At 36.2% G+C, this 25,837-nt stretch overlaps 1 protein-coding gene and 1 pseudogene across 2 annotated transcripts in view; both read left to right on the top strand.

Moving 5' to 3' along the window:
• GPHN (gephyrin) overlaps positions 1-25,837 on the top strand; it is a 736,692-nt gene that overhangs the window by 290,263 nt on the left and 420,592 nt on the right. The gene's annotated exons all lie outside the window — the stretch shown is intronic.
• LOC104665092 lies at positions 1,770-2,260 on the top strand (annotated as a pseudogene).

Genomic DNA, 25,837 nt, shown 5'->3' with positions numbered 1-25,837 from the left:
ATTCGTCATTTATATCAGGTATAACTCCCAATGCAATCCCTCCCCCCTCCCCCCTCCCCATGATGGGCCCCGATGTGTGATGTTCCCCTTCCCGAGTCCAAGTGATGTCATTGTTCAGTTCCCACCTATGAGTGAGAACATGCGGTGTTTGGTTTTCTGTTCTTGTGATAGTTTGCTAAGAATGATGGTTTCCAGCTGCGTCCATGTCCCTACAAAGGACACAAACTCATCCTTTTTTATGGCTGCATAATATTCCCACTACTGGGTATATACCCAAAGGATTATAAATCATGCTGCTATAAAGACACATGCACATGTATGTTTATTGCGGCACTATTCACAATAGCAAAGACTTGGAATCAACCCAAATGTCCATCTGTGACAGACTGGATTAAGAAAATGTGGCACATATACAGCCATGGGTTTCTACCCTCAAATGCCTATGAGTTGGGTAAATTCCACTCTTGAGATCCCAAGATAACTTGGGGTTCCTGGGTCTATTAGAAAGTGACATTCTTTACTCACCACAGGTTAGGAACCCTGTACAGGGACTGTGTAGTCAAGGTATGAGGCCAGTTTTCCCAAGGGGCTTTAACTGGCTCTGCAAGTCAAGCTTGATTCCATAAAGGAAAGCATAACCTTCTACTCAAAGCCTTGGTAAAACAACCAGTTTCTCCAATTGTGTCCTGTTGCAAAAGAAAATGGGCACTGATGCAAATAACAATATTACCATAAGTTAAAAATACTTACTGTTGTTGGTTTAAAGTCTTTTTTATCTGAGGTAAGAACAGCAACCCCTGCTCTTTTTTGTTTTCTATTTGTGTAGTATTTCTCCAGCTCTTTACTTTAAGCCTGTTGGTGTAGCATGAAATGGGTCTCTTGAAGATAGCAGAGGGATGAATCTGGTTTTATCATCCAACTTGCGACTCTGTTACTTTTAAGTGCAGCATTTAGACTGTTTATGTTCAAGGTTAATATTGATATATGAGGCTGCTTTGATCATATGGTGAAGTTGTTACCTGGTTGTTTTGTAGTTTCCGTTGTGTGACTGCTTTATAGGGTCTGTGCACTGTATACGTAAGTGAAATATGTAATATCACTAATTAAAATCAAATGTTGAAAATTGAAATTTAGAGAAACTTCTGAATTACAGTTTTTGCATATTTTAGAATAGATTTATTATTTTACATGTATACAATTACTAACATAATCTGTTTAAATTATTGCTTTCTCAGAGGTTAAATAGCACCACCCAATCTAAAGTAGTTTTCATGCATTATATCACATCATCCTCATTATAATGTTTTCTTTACAGCACTTACAACATTTGAAATTTTCTAACTTATTCGTTTACTACCCATTTCCCCCGGTAGAATGTAAGATCGACAAATACAATTACTATATTTGTTTTGTTCACTGCTTTCTATCTAGCACATGAAATACTGCCTAGCGCATAATAAGTTCTCAGTGAATATTCAGTGAAAGGACGAAAGTGTTTAGAAGTATTATTTTAATAAATAGATAAAATTTTAGAGCATATCAAGAGTCTTTATAAATCTTTAGAGAGCCACAATGTTTCTTGTGTAGTTTAAAAATTACTCTGTAATCTCATTTAATTATGTTTTGCACTCTTTGTATATCGTAAGAGGTTAATTTATGTAAGATTTGTCAAACTGTCATATAATCTATAAGTTTTTAATGAATGTTTATTGTATCCATATTATATGAAATAATTACAGTGGGTTGGTGGAGGCCCACGCAGGTTCAACATGCGTATCGAAAAGTGTTATTTCTGTTTGGGGCCCATCTACCCTGGCCACAGCATGATGTTCATCCGCAATGATTGCAAGATGTTCAGATTTTGTAAATCTAAATGTCATAAAAACTTTAAAAAGAAGCACAATCCTCGCAAAGTTAGGTGAACCAAAGCATTCCATAAAGCAGCTGGTAAAGAGCTTACAGTGGATAATTCATTTGAATTTGAAAAATGTAGAAATGAACCTATCAAATACAAAGAGCGCTATGGAATAAAACTATTGATGCAATGAAGGGAGTTGAAGAGATCAAGCAGAAATGCCAAGCTAAATTTATAATGAACAGATTGAAGAAAAATAAAGAGCAACAGAAAGTTCAGGATATCAAAGAAGTCAAGCAAAACATCCATCTTATCCAAGCCCCTCTTGCAGGCAAAGGGAAGCAGTTGGAAGAGAAAATGGTATAGCAGTTACAAGAGGATGTGGACATGGAAGGTGCTTCTTAAAAATCTCTGTAACCATTTCTTTTATGTACATTTGAAGATGCCCTTTGGAGACTTGGAACTGTTCATTATTAGTTTTTTTTTTTTACATAGGTCACTTAAATGAAAAGTAATTAAAATATATCTTTCCTACATTGCTATCTACAAAACATCAGATATCAGATATCACGGATGTTAGATTGCATCTCAGTGCTAAATTTTCACTGATAAATGTACTTATGTAAATCAGGAAAATTCTACTTATAACTATAGAAGTGAATTGTGGACGTAAATTGGTTATGCCATTCGGATAATGGCACTAGGCAGCATTTGTATAATAACTAATGGCAAAAATTCATGGCTAGTGATGTATAAAATAAAATATTATTTACAGGAAAATATTCCCTTTATTAATGTTATAGAAGGGGATACAACAAGGAACTAACAATTTGTATGACAGTATCAAATATTATTTTGATTTTAGTAGTTCCTGTTTTGGTTTATTTGCATCTTAGAAGAGCATAATGACATTGTTTGATGAAGCTTAATTATGCTGGATTGCTTTGACCTGGTTTAACCCTTCTGATAGGTAGTTGTGGATGTTGGGGATGAGAACTGAATAATCTTTGCCTGCAGTGGCACTGCACTCTAGAATTTACACTTTGGAGAATACTCAGTTCTTTTTTTTTTTTTTTTTTTTTTTTTGAGATAGAGTCTTGCTCTGTTGCCCAGGTTGGAGTGCAGTGGTGCAATCTCAGCTCACTGCAAGCTCCGCCTCCCGGGTTCATGCCATTCTCCTGCCTCAGCCTCCCGAGTAGCTGGGACTACAGGCGCCCACCACCACACCTGGCTAATTTTTTTGTATTTTTAGTAGAGACTGGGTTTCACCATGTTAGCCAGGATGGTCTCGATCTCCTGACCTCGTGATCCGCCCGTCTTGGCCTCCCAAAGTGCTGGGGAGAATACTCAGTTCTAACTTGTGATTACTGATAGAACAAACTTTATTTTTCTAGCCTAGCAATGATCTAGAAGCAGAGGAATCCCAGTGCCTTTTAAAAGTTATTATGTGGTTTTCTTTTAAAAAGCTCCTGTTTTTGGAAAGTAGAATTTATGGTACAACATCTGTTCATTATTTGCACATAAAATAAAACCTTTTGAAAGGTAAAAAAAAAAAAAAAAAAAAAAAAAGAAGAATTACAATGGAATTTTACTAGTGTTCATTAAAAATATGACTACTAAATAAAACTGCAAATAAGAGAATTGGCATATTTCTAAATAAAGGCTTCTAATTAATATACTAATTACCAATGGTTCATGTCAGAATGTTAAAGCTCTTGAAAGTTTTCCTAATTTACTTCTTTGTAAACTCCTTTCTCTTTAAGAATTATGTAAGGCATAATAGTACACACTGATTCTATTCCAGCAGCCAACCTATGTGAAATTTCTTTAAAATCAGGAATATATTACGGTCAATATCTCTAGTGATAATTAGCTTTCCATAGTATAAAATCTGAAGAAGAATCTTGTCTTTACAACAGCATTTTTATATGAAAACTTAATTCTAAGAAAAGTATGGATTTGCAGAGAAGTGTCACATAGTAAAAAAAAAAAAAAAAAAAAAAAAAAGTCTGGGCTCTGGGATGACATTGTTCTAAGTAGCAGACTGTTTTCTGTTTATTAACTGTTCATAGCCTGGAGCAAGTTAACTTTTCCGAACCTCAGGTATAGTGCTGAAACAATGTATGTAAAAATGCCTAACACAATGCTTATTAGAAATGCTCAATAGATTCTAATTCTCTTTTCTTCCTGAATAAAGTGGAAGCAAAGACTCTTCTCAAAAGTATGATGGCCACATTTACCAAAATACTAGAAAAAAGAATGGTGAGGTAAAAAGATACCCATTTAACTGCAGTAAGGATGACTGTATTTACCAGTGTTAGGGAGGGGAGTTTCTAATCAAAGCCTTTTAGGAATCAATTTTGACCATATTTTAAAACAACAGCTACATTTATTTTCCAAAATTATTTTGGTGTTTAAGTCGTAGATTATATGATAACATAAATCAGAATGTCTTCTATCTTCAATTTTGGCTAAAGGCAAATAATAGTACCTAACACTTATTTACATGCATACTGTATACTGTCAGTCATCCACATCTGTGGGTTCCTCCACATCTGTGGGCTCCAAATCTATGAATTCAACCAACTGCAGATCAAAAATATTTAGAGAAAGACAATAAAAGTAATACAAATAAATACCATATAACAGCTATTTATATAACATTCATATTGTATTAGGTATCATAAGCAATCTAGAGATGATTTAAAGCAGGGTTCCCCAACCCCTGGGCCATTGAACAGTAGTGGTCCATGGCTGTTTAGGAACCAGGTCACACAGCAGGACGTGAGGGGCAGACATGTGAGCAAAGCTTCATCTGTATTTACAGCTACTCCCATTACTGCCTGAGCTCCACCTTTTGTGAGATCAGTGGAAGCATTAGATTCTCACAGAAGCACAAACCCTATTGTGAACTGCACATGTGAGAGACCTACGTTGTGTGTGCCTTAGGAGAATCGAATGCCTGGTGATCTGCCACTGTCTCCCATCACCCCCAGATGGGACTGTCTAGTTGCAGGAAAAAAGCTCAGGGTACATTGTGATGACATGTATAATTACTGCATTATATATTACAATGTAATAATAATAGAAATAAAGTGCACAATAAATGTAATGCATTTGAATCATCACAGAACCGTCCCCCCAGCCCTCCAATCCATGGAAAAATTGTCTTCCGTGAAACCAGTTCCTGGTGCCAAAAAGTTTGGGAACCACCGATTTAGAGTATATGGGAGGATGTTCGTGGGTCACCCACAAATACTGTGTCTTTTTATATAAGGAACTTGAGCATCAGTGTATTTTGTCATCTGCAGGGGGAGGGAAGGTATTCTGAAACCAGTCCCTCGAGGATGCCCAGGGAGAACTGTACCCAAGTACTATTCTGTAAACTTGGCCTGGATTAACTCATGTAGTTATTCCTATATGGCAGGGGTTTTTTTTGTTTGTTTGTTTTAATTTAAGTGCTAGGGTACATGTGCACAACGTGCAGCTTTGTTACATATGTATACATGTGCCATGTTGGTGTGCTGCACCCATTAACTCGTCATTTACATTAGGTGTATCTCCTAACGCTATCCCTCCCCCCACCCCCTCCCCACAATAGGCCCCAGTGTGTGATGTTCCCCTTCCTGTGTCCAAGAGATCTCATTGTTCAGATCCCCCCTATGAGTGAGAACATGTGGTGTTTGGTTTTCTGTTCTTGCGATAGTTTGCTGAGAATGATGGTTTCCAGCTGTATCCATGTCCCTACAAAGGACACAGACTCATCCTTTTTTATGGCTGCATAGTATTCCATGGTGTATATGTGCCACATTTTCTTAATCCAGTCTGTCACTGATGGACATTTGGGTTGATTCCAAGTCTTTGCTATTGTGAATAGTGCCGCAATAAACATACGTGTGCATGTGTCTTTATAGCAGCATGATTTAAAATCCTTTGGGTATATCCCCAGTAATAGGATGGCTGGGTCAAATGGTATTTCTGGTTCTAGATCCTTGAGGAGTCGCCACACTGTTTTCCACAATGGATGAACTAGTTTACAGTCCCACCAACAGTGTAAAAGTGTTCCTATTACTCCACATCCTCTCCAGCACCTGTTGTTTCCTGACTTTTTAATGATTGCCATTCTAACTGGTGTGAGAGGGTATCTCATTGTGGTTTTGATTTGCATTTCTCTGAGGGCGAGTGATGATGAGCATTTTTTCATGTGTCTGTTGGCTGCATAAATGTCTTCTTTTGAGAAGTGTCTGTTCATATACTTTGCCCACTTTTTGATAGAGTTGTTTGCTTTTTTTCTTGTAAATTTGTTTGAGTTTTCTGTAGGTTCTGAATATTAGCCCTTTGTCAGATGAGTAGATTGCAAAAATTTTCTCCCATTCTGTAGGTTGCCTGTTCACTCTGATGGTAGTTTCTTTGGCTGTGCAGAAGCTCTTTAGTTTAATTGGATCCCATTTGTCAATTTTGGCTTTTGTTGCCGTTGTTTTGGTGTTTTAGACATGAAGTCCTTGCCCATGCCTATGTTCTGAATGGTATTACCTGGGTTTTCTTCTAGGGTTTTTATGATTTTAGGTCTAACATGTAAGTCTCTAATCCATCTTGAATTAATTTTCCTATAAGGCATAAGGAAAGGATCCAGTTTCAGCTTTCTACTTATGACTAGCCAGTTTTCCCAGCACCATTTATTAAATAGGGAATCCTTTCCCCATTTCTTGTTTTTGTCAGGTATGTCAAAGATCAGATAGCTGTAGATGTGTGGTATTATTTCTAAGGGCTCTGTTCTGTTCCATTGGTCTATATCTCTGTTTTGGTGCCAGTACCATGCTGTTTTGGTTACTGTAGCCTTGTAGTATAGTTTGAAGGCAGGTAGCGTGATGCCTCCAGCTTTGTTCTTTTGACTTAGGGTTGTCTTGGGAATGTGGGCTTTTTTGGTTCCATATGAACCTTAAAGCAGTTTTTTTCCAATTCTGTGAAGAAAGTGATTGGTAGCTTAATGGGGATGACATTGAATCTATAAATTACCTTGGGCAGTATGGCCATTTTCACAATATTGGTTCTTCGTATCCATGAGCATGGTATGTTCTTCCATTTGTTTGTGTCCTCTTTTATTTCACTGAGCAGTGGTTTGTAGTTCTCCTTGAAGAGGTCCTTCACATCCCTTGTAAGTTGGATTCCTAGGTATTTTATTCTCTTTGAAGCAATTGTGCATGGGAGTTCATTCATGATTTGGCTCTCTGTTTGTCTGTTATTGGTATATAAGAATGCTTGTGATTTTTGCACATTGATTTTGTATCCTGAGACTTTCCTGAAGTTGCTTATCAGCTTACGGAGATTTTGGGCTGAGACGATGGGGTTTTCTAAATATACAGTCATGTCATCTGCAAACAGGGACAATTTGACTTCTTCTTTTCCTAACTGAATACCCTTGATTTCTTTTTCTTGGCTGATTGCCCTGGCCAGAACTTCCTACACTATGTTAAATAGGAGTGGTGAGAGAGGGCATCCCTGTCTTGTGCCAATTTTCAAAGGGAATGCTTCCAGTTTTTGCCCATTCAGTACGATATTGGCTGTGGGTTTGTCATAAATAGCTCTTATTAATTTGAGATACATTCCATCAAATTTATTGAGAGTTTTTAGCATGAAGGGCTGTCGATTTGTCAAAGGCCTTTTCTGCATCTATTGGGATAATCATGTGGTTTTTGTCTTTGGTTCTGCTTATATGCTGGATTACATTTATTGATTTGCATATGTTGAACCAGCCTTGCATCCCAGGGATGAAGCCCACTTGATCATGGTGGATAAGCTTTTTGATATGCTGCTGGATTCAGTTTGCCAGTATTTAATTGAGGATTATTGCATCGATGTTCATCAGGGATATTGGTCTAAAATTCTCTTTTTATGTTGTGTCTCTGCCAGGCTTTGGTATCAGGATGATGTTGGCCTCATAAAATGAGTTAGGGAGGCTTCCTTCTTTTTCTGTTGATTGGAATAGTTTCAGAAGGAATGGTACCAGCTCCTCCTTGTACCTCTGATAGAATTCAACTGTTAATCTGTCTGGTCCTGGAATTTTTTTGGTTGATAGGCTATTATTGCCTCAATTTCAGAGCCTGCTATTGATCTATTCAGGGATTCAACTTCTTCCTGGTTTAGTCTTGGAAGAGTGTATGTGTCCAGGAATTTATCCATTTCTTCTAGGTTTTCTAGTTTATTTGTGTAGAGGTGTTTATAGTATTCTCTGATGGTAGTTTGTATTTCTGTGGGGTCGGTGATGATACCGCCTTTATCATTTTTTACTGCGTCTATTTGATTCTTCTCTCTTTTCTTCTTTATTAGTCTTGCTAGCAGTCTATCAATTTTGTTGATCTTCTCAAAAAACACGCTCCTGGATTCGTTGAGTTTTTGAAGGTTTTTTTTGTGTCTTTATCTCCTCCAGTTCTGCTCTTAGTTATTTCTTGCCTTCTGCTAGCTTTTGAATGTATTTGGTCTTGCTTCTAAATAGTTCTTTTAATGGTGATGTTAGGGTGTCAATTTTAGATCTTTCCTGCTTTCTCTTGTGGGCATTTAGTGCTATAAATTTCCCTCTACACACTGCTTTAAATGTGTCCCAGAGATTCTGGTATGTTGTATCTTTGCTCTCATTGGTTTCAAAGAACATCTTTATTTCTGCCTTCATTTCGTTATGTACCCAGTAGTCATTCAGGAGCAGGTTGTTCAGTTTCCATGTAGTGGAGCGGTTTTGGTTGAGTTTCTTAGTCCTGAGTTCTAGTTTGATTGCACTGTGGTCTGAGACAGTTTGTTATAATTTCTGTTCTTTTACATTTGCTAAGGAGTGCTTTACTTTCAATTATGTGGTCAATTTTGGAATAAGTGCGATGTGGTGCTGAGAAGAATGTATATTCTGTTGATTTGGGGTGGAGAGTTCTGTAGATGTCTGTTAGGTCCACTTGGTGTAGAGTTGAGTTCAATTCCTGCATATCCTTGTTAACTTTCTGTCTCATTGATCTGTCTAATGTTGAGAGTCGAGTGTTGAAGTCTCCCATTATTATTGTATGGGAGTGTAAGTCTCTTTGTAAGTCTGTAAGGACTTGCTTGATGAATCTGGGTGCTCCTGTATTGCGTGCATATATATTTAGGATAGTTAGCTCTTCTTGTTGAATTGATCCCTTTACCATTATGTAATGGCCTTCTTTGTCTCTTTTGATCTTTGTTGGTTTAAAGTCTGTTTTATCAGAGACTAGGATTGCAACCCCTGCCTTTTTTTGTTTTCCATTGTTTTGGTAGATCTTCCTTCATCCCTTTATTTTGAGCCTGTGTGTGTCTCTGCATGTGAGATGGGTCTCCTGAATACAGCAAACTGATGGGTCTAGACTCTTTCTAATCAAATTTGCCAGTCTGTGTCTTTTCATTGGACCATTTACTCCATTTACATTTAAGGTTAATATTGTTATTTGTGAATTTGATCCTGTCATTATGATATTAGCTGATTATTTTGCTCGTTAGTTGATGCAGTTTCTTCCTAGCTTCGATGGTCTTTACATTTTGGCATGTTTTTGCAATGACTGGTACCAGTTGTTCCTTTTCATGTTTAGTGCTTCCTTCAGGATCTCTTATAGGGCAGGCCTAGTGGTGACAAAATCTCTCAGCATTTGCCTCTCTATAAGGATTTTATTTCTTCTTCACTAATGAAACTTAGTTTGGTTGGATATGAAATTCTGGGTCGAAAAATCTTTAAGAATGTTGAATATTGGTCCCCACTTTCCTGGCTTGTAGAGTTTGTGCCGAGAGATCTGCTCTTAGTCTGATGGGCTTCCCTTTGTGGGTAACCCGATGATTCTCTCTAGCTGCCCTTAATTAACATTTTTTCCTTCATTTCAGCTTTGGTGAGTCTGACAATTATATGTCTTGGAGTTGCTCTTCTCGAGGAGTATCTTTGTGGCATTATCTGTATTTCCTGAATTGGAATATTGACCTGCCTTGTTAGGTTGGGGATGTGCTCCTGGATAATACCCTGCAGAGTGGTTTCCAACTTGGTTCCATTCTCCCTGTCACTTTCAGGCACACCGATCGGATGTAGATTTTGTCTTTTGACATAATCCCATATTTCTTGGAGGCTTTGTTCATTTCTTTTTACTCTTTTTTCTCTACACTTCTCTTCTTGCTTCCTTTCATTCATTTGATTTTCAATCACTGATACTCTTTCTTCCAGTTGATTGAGTCAGTACTGAAGCTTGTGCATTTGTCACGTAGTTCTCGTGTCATGGTTTTCATCTCTATCAGTTCGTTTATGGACTTCTCTGCATTGGTTATTCTAGTTATCCATTCTTCCATTCTTTTTTTCAAGGTTTTTAGTTTCTTTGCGCTGAGTACGTAGTTCCTCGTTTAGCTGTGAGAAGTTTGATCAACTGAAGCCTTCTCTCAACTCGTCAAAGTGTTTCTCTGTCCAGCTTGATTCCGTTGCTAGCGATGAGCTGCATTCCTTTGGAGGGGGAGATGCACTCTGATTTTTTTAATATCGAGCTTTTCTGCACTGCTTTTCCCCCATCTTTGTGGTTTTATGTACGTTGGTCTTTGATGATGGTGATGTACTGATGGGGTTTTGGTGTGGGTATCCTTTCTGTTTGTTAGTTTTCCTTGTAACAGTTAGGACCCTCAGCTGCAGGTCTGTTGAGGTTTGCTTGACGGTCCACTCCAGATGCTGTTTGCCAGGGTATCAGCAGTGAAGCCTGCACAAGATAGAATATTGCTGAACAGCAAGTGTTGCTGTCAGATTCTTGCTCTGGAAGCTTTGTCTCAGAGGTGTAGCCAGCTGTGGGAGGTGTCAGGTGTTAGTCTGCGCCTAGTGGGGGATGTCTCCCAGTTAGGCTACTCAGGGGTCAGGGACCCATTTGAGCAGGCAGTCTGTCTGTTTTCAGATCTCAACCTCCATGCTCAGAGAACCACTGCTCTCTTCAAAGTATTAGACAGGGATATTTACATCTGCAGAGGTTTCTGCTGCTTTTTGTTTAGCTATGCCCTGTGCCCAGAGGTGGAGTCTAGAGAGGCAGGCAGGCCTCCTTGAGCTGTGGTGGGCTCCACCCAGTTCGAGCTTCCAGGCAACTTTGTTTACCTACTTAATGCCTCAGCAATGGTGGGCGCCCTTCCCCGAGTTGCAAGATCTAACTCCCTGCAGTTAGATCTCAGACTGCTGTGCTAGCAATGAGGGAGGCTCCGAGCCAGGCACGGGATATAATCTCCTGGTGTGCGTTTTGCTAAGACCCTTGGTAAAGCGCAGTATTAGGGTGGGAGTGACCCAGTTTTCCGGGTGTTGTGTGTCACGCTTTCCCTTGGCTAGGAAAAGGAATTCCCTTCCCCCTTTGCTTCCCGGGTGAGGTGATGCCTTGCCCTGCTTGGGCTCTGGCTCATTGGGCTGCAACCACTGTCCTGCACCCACTGTCCTGCACCCACTGTCCAACATTCCCCAGTGAGATGAACCTGGCACATCAGTTGGAAATGCTGGGAGCTGGAGGCTGGAGCTGCTCCTATTTGGCCATCTTGGGCGCCCCACCCCACCCCCACCAGGTTTTTTTTTAATCACTTTACTGATCAGGAAACTGATGCAAGAGGAATTATGAAAACTTGCCTAAACTTACACAAAAATAAGTGCCAGGTCAGGGCTGAGATTCTGAAAAAGGTAAACTGACTCCAGATTCTATGCTTTTAACTTTCACACAGTATTCTGAGATAAATCCAGAGAAGTGGTGCAAACTTGAAACAGGTCTAAAAAGTTAAGCACAGAATAGATTGAGACCTTTAAAAAGCTGAAGGAAAAATATAGACAGTAACTTCTGTAGCTATATAGCATCAAGAAAAATCAATACATCACTTTTATAGAAATAATAGTACAAGTTTAAAATATAAAGATAATATAATTACTTATTGTACATTGGTATCCTAAGTTTAAAATATAATGAAAATTAAAGAATTACTTGACTTTTTGAAAGCTTTTTTCTTTTGCCCTCCTGTGAGGACAGTCATTATTATTTAAAAAAATAAGATAATCATGTTTAATAGTTGAGCATGTATGCACTTAGGTGCTTTAAATGAGTAAAAAATACTATCAACCTGAACTACTATATATCCAGATAGTGAAAAAATAGAAAAATGAAAAATAACATGTGATGTCAGAACCACTGTTAATCTTTTAGAAATCTGTTGGTTATCCTTGAGAAAAAAAGAACAGAGGGGTGAACCTTGATTGACCACCTCCCATTCTTTCTGATGTGAGAGGGTATGTCAAGTCAAAAAAGAACAGGTACTGACAAGGTTGCACAGAAAAGCGAACAGTTATCTACTGCTGATGGTAGTGTAAATTAATTTGCCCAGTTTGGAAAGCAGTGTGGCAATTTTTGAAAGAAAACAGAATTACCATTTGACCCAGCAATCCCATTATTGGATATATAACCAAAGGAATATAAATTCTTCTGCCATAAACACACATGTATATGTCTGTTCATTTCAGTACTTTTCACAATAACAAAGACATGGAATCAACCTAAATGCCCATCAGTGGTAGACTGGATAAAGGAATGAGAGCATGTCTTTTGCAGCAGCCATTAGAGCCAGAGGGTATTAAGTGAACTAATGCAGGAACAGAAAACCATATGCCATATGTTCTCACTTATAAGTGGAAAACATGGAGTACACATGGATACAAAGACGGGAGCAACAGACAGTGGGGCTACTTGAGGGTAGAGGGTGGGAGGAGGGAGTGGAAAGAAAATCTACCTGTTGGGTACTCTGCGTATTACCTGGGTGACAAACTAATCAGTACACCAAACTCCCATGACACACAATTTACCTATATGACAAACCTGCACATGTACTCCTGAAACAGAAAAGAATGACTGAATGTACACTATGATGGAAAAGCTGTATAATTTATTATCTACATATAGTCATTTATTTAGAATGAAATATATATCTAGATAATTAACTTCAGCTGGTACATACTAGTTCTTCATTTCAATCTTTCTCATTCAGGAATTGATTAAATAGAGACTCCATTTCCACCTGTGGTGGAGTAGCTTCTATGAAAACTAGCTAGAATAGATAAAACAATTGTTTGAAGGAATTGGAGAACAACCATTTTAAGCAGTACTTAAGGGATAATGGTTCTTGAAAGAACAGAATAGAAGCACTGGAAGTTAACTCCACATTTGCCCTATCTTTTTCCCAGAAAGCATTTTTCAGTTCCTAGTATGGAAGATTGGAGTCCATGTGGAAAATGACAATCTTTCTGTCATTAGCCAAGTTTAGCCAACTCTTAAGATGCATATCTATATGTACAAGTTGAAATTCCAGGAAGTTCATCAATAAACAGAATTTGAGTGTCTGAACAAGTTAGCAGAGATTTCAGCAGCTGCATGCAACTGAGAAAAAAGGCTGAATTTTAAGCCCTGCCAAGGCAGAAGGGCCTTGATAAACTTAGTTGGAACACAAGAAGGACTACACTTTAGGAGTGAAGGCAAAATACTGAAATAAAAGAGAAAAACTATAGTTTTAGATACTTACTAGTTACTCATTGCATTAAGACATGTCAAATGAAACACTAGACTCAGAAAAACAGAGTAAATGAACAGACAGTTCATTAGAAAACAGCCACATTGAAATGCCCACAGAAAAATGAAAGGTAGAACCAAAGGAACCTAACATACTTATGGCACATGGTGAAAATGACCGACATTTGTGCAATATTCCCAAAAGGAGTATGGATAGACAGAATGATATAGAAACAATATTTGAAAAAATACTGATTGAGAATTTTGTAAAATTGAAGACATCAAAGCAAAAATTTAGGAAGCAAGATAAATTTTATATGCACATGTGTTTGTAAATGTATATATACACACACTTATGTGCAAACACACACAAAGCAAGGCATACTATAATCAAGCTGCTGCAAAACTAATTAAACATTTCATTAATCTTGCCACTGCTTCCAGTCTTTTTAGAGCAGAGATTTTAGCAACTATAGTTTTCTTTCCTAAGTCCATTATTTCCCCCCATTAAAAAATAAAAAAATAAAAAAACAAAAAAACCAAAAAAAACAAAAAAAAAACTTAGCATCCCTGTTGATGGCTTTCAATATAGTTAGCTTCTCTACTTCCTTGGTCCTGATCCTCTCCTCAAATTCCACCTTTGTCTTTATAAGTACAGTGACTTCATATAAGCTTTTAATTTTTCAAACTATGTGTTCAAAGAGAAAAGTAATATGAAAGAAAAGATTTATTTATAATCTTTCAAGATGCCTATTACACATTTCTACTCATCTTATTCACTCTCTGTAGTAAGTGTATAAGACTAAAGACTTGAATCTATAATTCCCTTAGTTAGTCCCCTCAGACTTCTAATGGGAAGAGGCTCCCTAGGACTTCTAAGGAAGGACAATGGGCTGTCCTTCCCCTGAATTTCTTTAATTTTTAAATTGCTAGTCACTAGCCCTTTATGTATTTCCCTCGTACTTTTTCAATTTCTAATCCAGGCTGCCAAGGAGTACTAGAGAGAGTATCATCCTTTCTATTTGTTCTATTGCAGACTCACTTTTTGAACAGAGAAAAAAAAAAAAGAAAAAGAAAAAGAAAAGAGGGAAAATAAAGTGAAAATAGTGAAAAATTCTGAGATTGAGCCTAGAGAAGTAGAAAGTGTTTTATCAGTAACTTCTGTCTTCTTAGTAAGACAGAGAGCAAATTTATCTGATATAGGTATGTGTTATAAGCTTGGGGGGAATATGGAAATTTGGAATTGCTATCAGAATACATAGAGTAATTGCTTTCAGAATAAACAGAATAGTTGCTACTCATGCCAGAAGATGTGTGAGCCAACTTCAGAGATAATCAGAAGAGTTGTCAATTATCAATCATATTCAAACTACAGTTAAATAGCATACATTTATAATAAATTATATCACTGATTCTCAGCAACATATTACAATGTTTGTATGTAGTGGGTGCTCAAAGGATTATTAAATAATTGCAATTATCAATAGTGTGTGTGGGACTGACTAAACAGACTAAAGAAGAGAATACTTGCACATATCAGGAAAAGATCTAATAGTCATAATGAATAATGTTTTACAAATTGCCAATAAAAGTTTAAAAAATATAAATAAGAGTACACAAATGAAAACTATTCATAAATATATGAATCTGAGGAATTTGGAGTTAACTCAGAGGAAAACTACAAAAATATACAAAGATTTAGAAAATCAAATTTATGAGAAAGATTAAAGTAACTGGGAATTTTTAAGTTACTAAAGGTAAAACTGAGTAATGATCTAACCAAGTAGTATACAGAGTTGGTATATATGGAGAGGAGTGTGGGCATCTGTTTGGTATATACATGCAAGACAGAGCAAAATAACATCAATATAAATTGCAAAATGAAGGATTTTTAAAATTATATCCTAATGGAAAAAAAGTATATAGCATGAGAAATTAGATTACTAGAAAATTATAGAGAAGATAATCTCTCTTCTAAGTTACTGAAAACTAAAACTGATTTTTAAAAATTTTATTTTGTACCTACTTTATTCTAAATACTAGGCCAAGTTTTGGAACACAGAAATGAGTAGCTGACACTATTCCAGACTTTTCAATATTCTGTAGGAAAAGAGCTACATGAGCAGTGAGTTTGAAAGCGGGACTTTTTATAATGATAAAAGGATCAGTCCATTAGGGATACATGACAATTACAAACATACATGTACCCAAAAACAGAATTTCAAAATATATTAAGCAAAACCTGGCAGAATTAAAGGGACAAACAGACAATTGAACAATAATAGTTGGGGGCTTCAGTACCCCACTTTCAATAATGGATAGAACAACTTTGCAGAAGAACAAGACATTATAGTCCAGAGTTATACATTACAACCATAGAAATAGGTACACAATAAAGGTAGAATATACGAGTTTATTTCTAAGCATTCATGGGTGAAGGATTCATTAAGGGAATAGAAGATGAACGTCTGAAACAACTCCTCAAGGTAATTGACTAGTCATCTAGATTTTAAAAGATATATAATATACAAGTGTATATATATATATATATATATATATATATATATATATATATATATTTGTCTGCTAGGATCATTAGAGAAGAGCATTTTAGACAGTGTGTAGAAAAATGTGGATATGTGTAAAAGTTTTCATCTTTGGTCAGCTATTTGTGACTTTGAATTGTTGAAACTTTAGTAAGTATACTGAAGTGGAATAAGGGACGATTGTAATACTGGGACATGAGGCTGAAGAGGTGTGATTCTGTCTCAAGACAGTGAAGCATATAGATAATGCTAGAGTACTTACAATAATTACCAATCATCTATGAAATATAGCAAATGTTAATTCTAATTATTCTTTCACTTCTTAAAGTGTATGTTAGTCAGGATCTCATCTGGTATAGTTTTAAAAAATATTTTTAAATATTTGATCCTATGTAGCGTTTTCAAAAATTTTGTTACCTTTTTTAACTTTTAGTTTATGTTCAAGGGTACATGTGCATGTTTGTTGTATAGGTAAACTCATGTCTTAGGGGTTTGTTGTACAGATTATGTTGTTACCCAGGTATTAAGCCTAGTACTCATTAGTTATTTTTCCTAATCCTCTCCCTTCTCCCGTGCTCCACCCTCCAATAGACCCCGGTGTGTGTTGTTCCCCTCTATGTGTTTATGTGTTCTCATCATTTAGCTCCTGCTTATAAATTAGAACATGTGGTATTTTCTGTTCTTGCATTAGTTCACTTAGGATAGTGGCCTCCAGCTCCATCCAAGTCCCTGCAAAGGACATTATCTTGTTCTTTTTTTGTGGCTGCATAGTATTTCATGGTGTATATGTATATGCACATTTTCTTTAGTCTACCATTTAGGTTGATTCCATGTCTTTGCTATTGTGGATAGTGCTGTGATGAACATATACATTGCATGTGTCTTTATGATATAACGATTTGTATTTCTTTGGGTATATACCCAGTAGTGGGATTGCTAGATCAAATGAGAGTTCTGTTTCAACTCTTCGAGGAATTGCCACGCTGCTTTCCGCAATGCTTGAATTAGTTTATACTCCCACCAACAGTGTATAAGTGTTCCTTTTTCTCTGAAACCTCACCAGCATCTGTTATTTTTTGATCGAGAACATCCTGGCTAACATGGTGAAACCTCGTCTCTACAAAAAATAAAAAAATTAGCCGGGCGTGCTGGTGGGCGTCTGTATTCCCAGATACTGAGGATGCTGAGGCAGGAGAATGGCGTGAACCCGGGAGGTGGATCTTGCAGTGAGCCGAGATCGCACCACTGCACTCAGGACTGAGTGACAAAGCGAGACTCCGTCTCAAAAAATAAATAAATAAAAATAAATTTAAAATAAATAAATAAGTAACTCAGTCAAAAAGTACTGTGAGAAAGAAATAATTGCTGAATTATTAAAATAATAACAGACATATCATTGAATTAGATATTCTCCATTTCTTGATTTTATGACTTTATTATTTGTTTTCTTAATATTGCATATTTTAAAATAAACCACTGATAAACCATATTGCTAGGATATATAATTTCTTATAACAATGTTAGATTTTAAAAATTAGAACTGGAAGCTAGGGCTTTATGTTCTACCACGGGACTTTAAGCATAGAAAGCACTACAAATAATCATTTATAGAATTAATTGATTGTACGTGTATGTTAAGTAAGGCTAGAAGTTTTGGCTTTATAATTAATAGAAACATGTTAATGAGGTTGAAATCCTTGGCATCATTCGGACAACAGGATCTTCCTGGGGGAAAAATATAAGATAATGTTAGTTATTCTTAGTTAAAATGATTTCTGGCAGGAATTAAGCCAAATACAGTGATATTTTTAGAACATTCTGTTCTAAGCAAGACTAATTCATTAAACTTTAATGTGTAAATCAATATTTTGGCTTCTTATGGAAATCACTAAACACATGCTTGCTTCTTCAGTCAAAGTGAAAGCTTTAAGAGTAAAACACTGCCCAAAAAAAGACATCTATGAATTATTTTACAAAAGAAATCAATGTATATCATGTGGTATATGACAAAAATTTAGGATGAAGATTATTAAACATACTGCTTCTTTTAGGCAAAGGATTTGCTGAAATCTTGGTGAAAATTCTCATGTTTAACTCCTTTGGCATGATTCATTAATACACCAAACATTTGTTAATTTGCGAAGCTTTGAGTACGCACTATATGCCAGAAATGCAAAGGTAACTAAAATATTATATGTACCTTTATAATCTAATGGAGGATGTAGATCTCTAAGGAAATATTACAATAATGGGACAAACACTGTAAATTAGATATGAGTGAGGCACTATTCAATCAGCAGAGAAAGTGCTTATCTCTGCTTCTAGAGCTCAGATAAGTCTTCTGAAAGTTTTATTGAATCCTCAAAGATGGTTAGGAGTTTGTGGGCTGGAGAAGAACATTCAGGACAAAGGTAATATGAAGACATATGTTTAAGAAATGGATACATTTATGAAACTACTAATTGATCATTGCTAAAACATAGAAGGACTGTGAATAATGAGACAAGAGATGGAACCAGGAATGAGGTTTATAAGGGAAATTTAACTTGTTAAGGTATTATGCATTACTTAAAGGTGTGGCATGTTGAAAAATTACATTTTACAAGGATTAGACTTGAACATCTGTGATGAGGATATTATTAAAATGTGTTTCCAGATAAGTGACTTAGTCAGTAATTGCTGTAGGAACTGAGAAAAAAGAATGCATCCAATATTTCCATATTTTTGACATGATTAATTATTTACCATAAAAAATGGGGGTAAACTAGAAGAAAAGCAGATTTCAATGGGGGCAGAAAATGAAAATATTTCTGAGCTACCCTGAATTACCTTTAAATATTACTTTTTTTTTTTTTTTTTTTTTTTTTTTTTGAGACAGAGTCTTGCTCTGTCACCAGGCTGGAGGGCAGTGGCGCAATCTCAACTCATTGCAACCTCCGCCGCCTGGGTTCAAGTGATTCCCCTGCCTCAGCTTCCCAAGTAGATGGGATTACAGGCACATGTCACTACATCTGGCTAATTTTTTTGTATTTTAGTAGAGACAGGGTTTCACCATGTTGGCCAAGATGGTCTCTGTCTCCTGACCTTGTGATCTGCCCGCCTTGGCCTCCCAAAATTCTGGGATTACAGGCGTGAGCCACCGTGCCCAACCAACATTACTATTCTTAAATGAACATGGACCAAACATTTTTTCTGGAATAGTTTCTTAATGGCAGTAATCACTATGTACATATTTATTAATTTTAATTATAATGATATGTCATTCAGAAAAGTAGTAAAATTGAAAATATATTAAAGGAACTTATATTAAGGTAATAAATGTATTATGACATTTAATAGAGTAAGGAGAGCCACATGTATTCATGTTTTATTTTGCAATTGCTGATAATACACAAAAGAAAGCATAGAACACTCTACAGGATAAATGGTAATATTAGCCCCCCCACACACACACACAAAAAAAACTTCTCAATGCATTTAAAAAGATTGAAATCTTACAAAGTATAGTCTCTGACCACAAAAGAATAAATCTAAAACTCAACCAAAACAAAAAAAAAGGAATTAGAAATTAGAAAATTTACAATATGGAGAAATTAAACTCTTAAATAACCAGTGGTTTAAAGAAGAAATCACAAGTATAATTCAAAAATACCTTGAGGCAAATGAAAACAAAAACACAACATGTGAGAACTTATGGAATGTGGTGAAAGCAGTGCTCAGGGGAAAATTACATTAAAAAGGTAGAAGCATCTTAAATTACCTTAACCTTATACCTTGATGAACTAGAAAAAGAAGAGAAAACAAACCCAAACTAGCAGATGGAGCTATGTAGGAGCAGGGATGTTGTATGATATTGAAGTTAAGTTAGTATCAACTCAAACTAGATTGTTATAAATTTACAGTGTTAAATATATTTCTTCCCCATGATAATCACAAAGAAAATACCTAAAAGATATAGACAAAAGGAAATTAAAAGGGAGTCAAAATGATTCACTAGAAGAAAACATAAAAGAAAATAGCTAAACACATTAGAAGGCCGTAATGAAACAAAAGAAGGCAATAAAGATTAGAGTTGAAATAATCAAAAAACAAGGAGTAACAGAAATCAAAACTTGTTTCTTTGAAAATATCACCAGCCAGGCACTGTGGCTCATGCCTGTAACCCCAGCACTTTGGGAGGCCAAGGTTGGTGGATCACCTGAGGTCAGGAGTTCGAGACCAACCTGGCCAACATGGTGAAACCCCCATCTCCACTAAAACTGCAAAAATTAGCCAGGCATGGTGGCAGGCACCTGTAATCCCAGCTACTTGGGAGGCTGAGGTAGGAGAATCTCTTGAACCTAGGAGGCGGTGGTTACAGTGCTGACATCGTACCACTGCCTTCCACCGTGGGCAACAGAGCGAGACTCCTCTCAGAAAAAAGAAAAGAAAAGAAAAGAAAAGATCGTCAAAATTGACAAACTGTTAGCCAGGTTGACTTGGGGAAAAATTGAGAAGATCAAACACTAAAATCAGAAATTAAAGTGGGAACATTACTACTGACTTTACAGAAATAAAAAGGATTATAAGAGAATACTGTGTACAATTGTATACCAACAAATTAGATAATTTAGATGAAATGGACAAATTCTTAGAAACCAATTAATTACCCAAAAGAATTAACACCAGTCTGTCCTAAACTCTTCTGAAACATGTAAGAGGAGAGAATGCTTTCTTATTCTGTGAGGCCAGCATTACTTTGCTACCAAAGCTAGATTAACACATCACAAGAAAGGAAAATTACATATCAGTATCCCTTGTGAATATAGATGTGAAAACACTAGCAAACGGAATGCAACAGCATATTAAAAGGATTATATACTATGACCAATTAGGAATATACCAGGAATGCAAGAGTGGTTCAACATAAGAAAATCAATTACTGTAATATACTATGTTAATAGAATGAATGAAAACAAAAAACATGATCATCTTATTTGACAAAAAACTTAACAAAAATCCAACAACACACTTCTATGGTAAAAACATGCAGAACACCAAGAAAAGAAGGGAATTTCCTTAACACGGTAAGTAGGCATCTATGAAAAGCCCACAGCTAACATCATTATACTCAGTGATGAGAAAAAGGTTTTCTCCTTGTATCAGGAACAAGGCAGATATTCCTGTTTTCACTACTGCTGTTCACCATTGTACTGCAGGTTCTAGTCAGAACAGGCAGACAAAGAAAAAAAGGCATCTGCATTGAAAAGGAAGAAGTAAAACTATGTCTGTTCACAGATAACATGCTGCTACATATAAAACGTTTTTTATCACAAGAAAGCTACTAGAGCCAATAAATGAGTTCAGCAAAGTTGCAGGATACAAGCTGAGTACACAAAAATCATTTGTGTTTCTATATGCCAGCAATAAATCCAAACTGGAAATAAAAACTATTCCATTTAAAATAGCATCTGAAAATCCCTTGAAATAAATTTAACCAAGGAGATGAAAGACATTGAAAATTACAAAATATTGCTGAAGGAAATTAAAGAAGACCAAAATAAGTGGAAAAGTATCTCATGTTTATGGAATGAAAGAGTTAATTTTTTTGTTTGTTTTTTGAGATGGAGTCTCGCTCTGTTGCCCAGGCTGGAGTGCAGTGGCGCCATCTTGGCTCACTGGAAGCTCCGCCTCCCGGGTTCACACCATTCTCCTGCCTCAGCCTCCCCAGTAGCTGGGACTACAGGCACCCGCCACCACGCCCAGCTAATTTTTTGTATTTTTAGTAGAGACAGAGTTTTCACCGTGTTAGCCAGGATGGTCTCTATCTCCTGACCTCGTGATCTGTCCACCTCGACCTCCCAAAGTGCTGGGATTACAGGCATGAGCCACTATGCCTGACCAAGTTAATATTTTTAAAATGTCAGTACTACCCAAAGTTATCTACAGACTCAATATAGTTCCTATCAATATTCTAGTAGTCATTTCTTTTTCAGAAATGGAAAAGCCAAACCTAAAATTTCTATGAGGTCCCTAAAATTTCAAGGGGTCCCAAGTAGTCAAGACAGTTTTGAAAAAGGAAAATATTGGCAGACTCACACCTCCCAACTTCAAAACTTACTACAAAGCTTAGAATAATCAAGACAGCGTGGTATTGACATAAAGACCTATAGACCAATGGAATACAACTGAAGATATAGAAATGAACCCATGCATCTGTGGCCAATTAAATTTTGACAAGGGTGCCAAGTCAAAGCTTGACCATAGCTTTAAGAAAGGAAATTTCCTTGACAACCAGATTTTAACATGGAAAATAAATAACTTGAAACCATACCTCACACCATATAGAAAAATGAACTCTAAATGGATTAATGACCTAAATATAAGAGCTAAAACCATAAAACTCTTTGAAGAAAACAGATAAATTTTTATTGCCTTGGGTTTGGCAGTGGATTTGTATATATGACACCAATAACATGAGCAACAAAAGAAAAAAATAGATGAAGTAGACTTCGTCAGAATTTAAGTTTTGTGCATCAAACAACATTATCAAGAAAGTGAAAAGACAACCTATAGAATGGGAAAAATATTTTAAAACCATGTGTCTGATAAGGGTTTGAAATTCAAAATATGTAAAGAACTTGAACAACTCAACAACTACAAAAAAACAAATTTTAAATGGGTAGAGGACTTGAATTTCTCCAAAAATAACACAAATGGCCAGTAAAAGATAAAAAGATCCTCAGCATCACTAGTCATTAGAGAAATGCAAATTCAAGCCACAATGAGAGGCTACTTCACACCCACTAGGATGGCCATTAAAAAATAATGAAAATAACAACTTTGACAAGGATGTGGAAATTGGACCCTCATATATTGCTCATAGGAATATATAATACAGCCACTGTGAAAAACAACTTGGTGGTTTCTCAGAAAGCTAGACATAGAATGACGAAGCAACTCTACCTCCTAGGTATATTCCCCCAAAAATTAAAAAGAGGGACTCAAACAGACACTTACATGCCCGTGTTCATCATAACATCATTCACAATAGCCAAAAGATGGAAACAATCCAAGCATCCATTAACAGCTGAATGGATAAATAAAATGTATTATGCATATGTAACGAAGTATTATTCAGCCATAAAAGGGAATAAAGTTCTGCTACATGTTACAACATGAAATAATTTTGAAAACATTATGCTTAATGATATAAGCCAGACACAATAGGACAAATGTTGTATGATTCCACTTATGTGACGTGTCTAGAACAGGCAAATTCGCAGAAACAGAAAGTAGATTAGAGGTTACCAGGAGCTGGGGTAAGAGGTAAATGAAGAATTACTGCTTAATGTTTACAGTTTCTGTTTTGAATGATGCAAACATATTGGAAATAGTAATGATATACAATACTGTGAATGTATTTAATGCCACTGAATTGCACACTTTAAAATGGTCAAAATGCAGCCAGACGTGATGGCTCCTGCCTGTAATCCCAGCACTTTGAAAGGCCAAGGCAGGTGGGTCACGAGGTCAGGAGATGAGACCATCTTGGCCAACATGGTGAAACCACGTCTCTACTAAAAATATAAAAATTAGTCAGGTGTGGTGGCATGTGCCTGTAGTCCCAACTACTCAGGAGACTGAGGCAGGAGAATCGCTTGAACCCAGAAGGCGGAGGTTGCAGTGAGCTGAGATCACACCACTGCACTCCACCCTGGGCAACAGAGCAAGACTCTGTCTCAAAAAATATATATATAGATATAGATATAGATTTTTTTTTTACGTGTAGTATTTCAACTATTACTACCACTATCACTGCCAATGTAATACTATTTTTATATATTGACTAGAGTAAAATAGAACTATATTTTACGCCAGAGTGAATTCTTTCTTCAACAATGAGAAGGACAGTGTAATGTAATAGAAAGAACATGAAATTTGGAGTGAGTTATTATCTAGGCCTCAGTGCAGTAACTGTGCAATACTGATAGCATATTAAACTATCTGTGTTTAATGAAGTCATGAAAATAGAAATGTCATTTTCAGAAATCAGTTCAAAGGTAAAAACTACTAGTTGGTAAAGTTATCCTTATTTTGGTTATAGTCAGGTAATGGAAAGAAATGATGGGCTGAAGTAGATTTATTAGTGAACAGGTGTTTTTAATAATGTGTATGTCTCACTTGTTTCTATTAGTTTTTTTCTAGATTGTTTCTATATTCTGGGATTTTTTTCTGGTTTTTACCTCAGTTTTCATCTTCTTTCTCATTTCTATGTTCAGCATAATATGGAATTCTTCCAAGTTTCCTCCATTTATTTAGCCACTTGATCATATAGCTATCTTACTATGTATGATCTTGTTTGTTACATTACTGCTATACCTCATATGAAGTGAATTAAGTTAAAATTCATTTGTGTTTCCACCATTTAATTATGGTATTTTAAGTGTAAGAAATAATTCTGAAATCAAGATTTGGATACGCACTTTGGGAGGCTGAGGCAGGGGCAGGAGATCAAGACCATCCTGGCCAACATGGTGAAACCCTGTCTCTACTAAAAATACAAAAATTAGCTGACGTGGTGGCGCGTGCCTGTAATCCCGGCTACTCGGGAGGCTGAGGCAGGAGAATCGCTTGAACCTGGGAGGCGGGGTTGCAGTGAGCCAAGATCACGCCGCTGCACTCCAGCCTGGTGACATAGTGAGACTCTGTCTCAAAAAAAAAAAAAAAAAAAGATTTGAACACCAGTTTCTTTAGTAAGAATAAATGGTAATAAATATGAAAGAGTTTTAATGCATATTTAATACAAATCATTTGGTTGGATTTTTTTTTTTAATGGAAACCAAAATGGTATTTATTATTTTACATTTGGGAGAGGAGATATCCTAAAGGGTCCAGAATACATAAGTCTCTTACATATGATACTCCTTTTTTTGTTACTGAGGTGCTTACAAGCTTAGATAAGTAATCAGAAGGTTCCTTGGTAAGCATTGAATTAAAACAAAGGCAGTTAGGTAATTTGGAGTGTATTAGCCTAGAGTACCTGATAGAGATGTAATGGGGACCACAACCCTGTATGTAATTTTAAAGTTTCTAAGTAGCCACATTTTAAAAAGTGAAAAGAAACAGATGAAATTAACTTTAATAATATATTTAACCCAATATGTCTAAAATGTTATTTTAACATGTAATCAATATATTAAAATTATTCTGTTTTTCATACTAAGTATTCAAAATCTGGTGTATAGTTTACACTTTTGTACATCTCAACTCATTCATTTGCTAGTTCCTTCAGTTGCTTAAGAAAAATTACTGAATGTTCCTTTCTCAATTTCCCCATTTTTATAATAGAGATAATTGCAAGGATTAAATTAGATTATATATGATACATACCTAGCACATGATCTTATATGAAGCTTAGTTGCTTTCTAAAAAATATTTCAAACAGGTGAATATGACATATAATGGCATCACTGTCTTTAAGGATTAAATTATCTGTAACTCCCAAATTCTCATCTCTTCCCCTTGGACAGTGCTGGGCACACACATCTCTCTGACTCCCGGTTCAAATTACTTGAAAAAAGGAGCAAAATCAATGTTCGTTCACCAGTTGTAGCACATGTACCACACACACTAATGCAAGATGTTAATAACAAGGGAAACAAAGTCATGGAGAAGGGAGGGCGGGAATATGTAAATGCTCTTCTGCTCTATTTTTCTGTAAACCTAAAGCTACTATAAAAAGTAAAAAGCTATGATTTCTTTCTTAAAAAAGTCAAACATGTTTGCTGTCAGTTCCTGATGCATGTTAGCTGTGACAGAACACAGCAGTAAAAGTGACAGTTTCAGCATTATTAAAGTCATCAATAAGAGGTGTTTAGTTATGGGTAAAAATAAACAATATTTTCTCTTTCAGTAGTCATTCA

Source organism: Rhinopithecus roxellana, chromosome 5, assembly GCF_007565055.1.
Source record: "Rhinopithecus roxellana isolate Shanxi Qingling chromosome 5, ASM756505v1, whole genome shotgun sequence".
Taxonomy (NCBI): domain Eukaryota; kingdom Metazoa; phylum Chordata; class Mammalia; order Primates; family Cercopithecidae; genus Rhinopithecus; species Rhinopithecus roxellana.
This window is presented reverse-complemented; position numbering and strand designations above follow the sequence as displayed.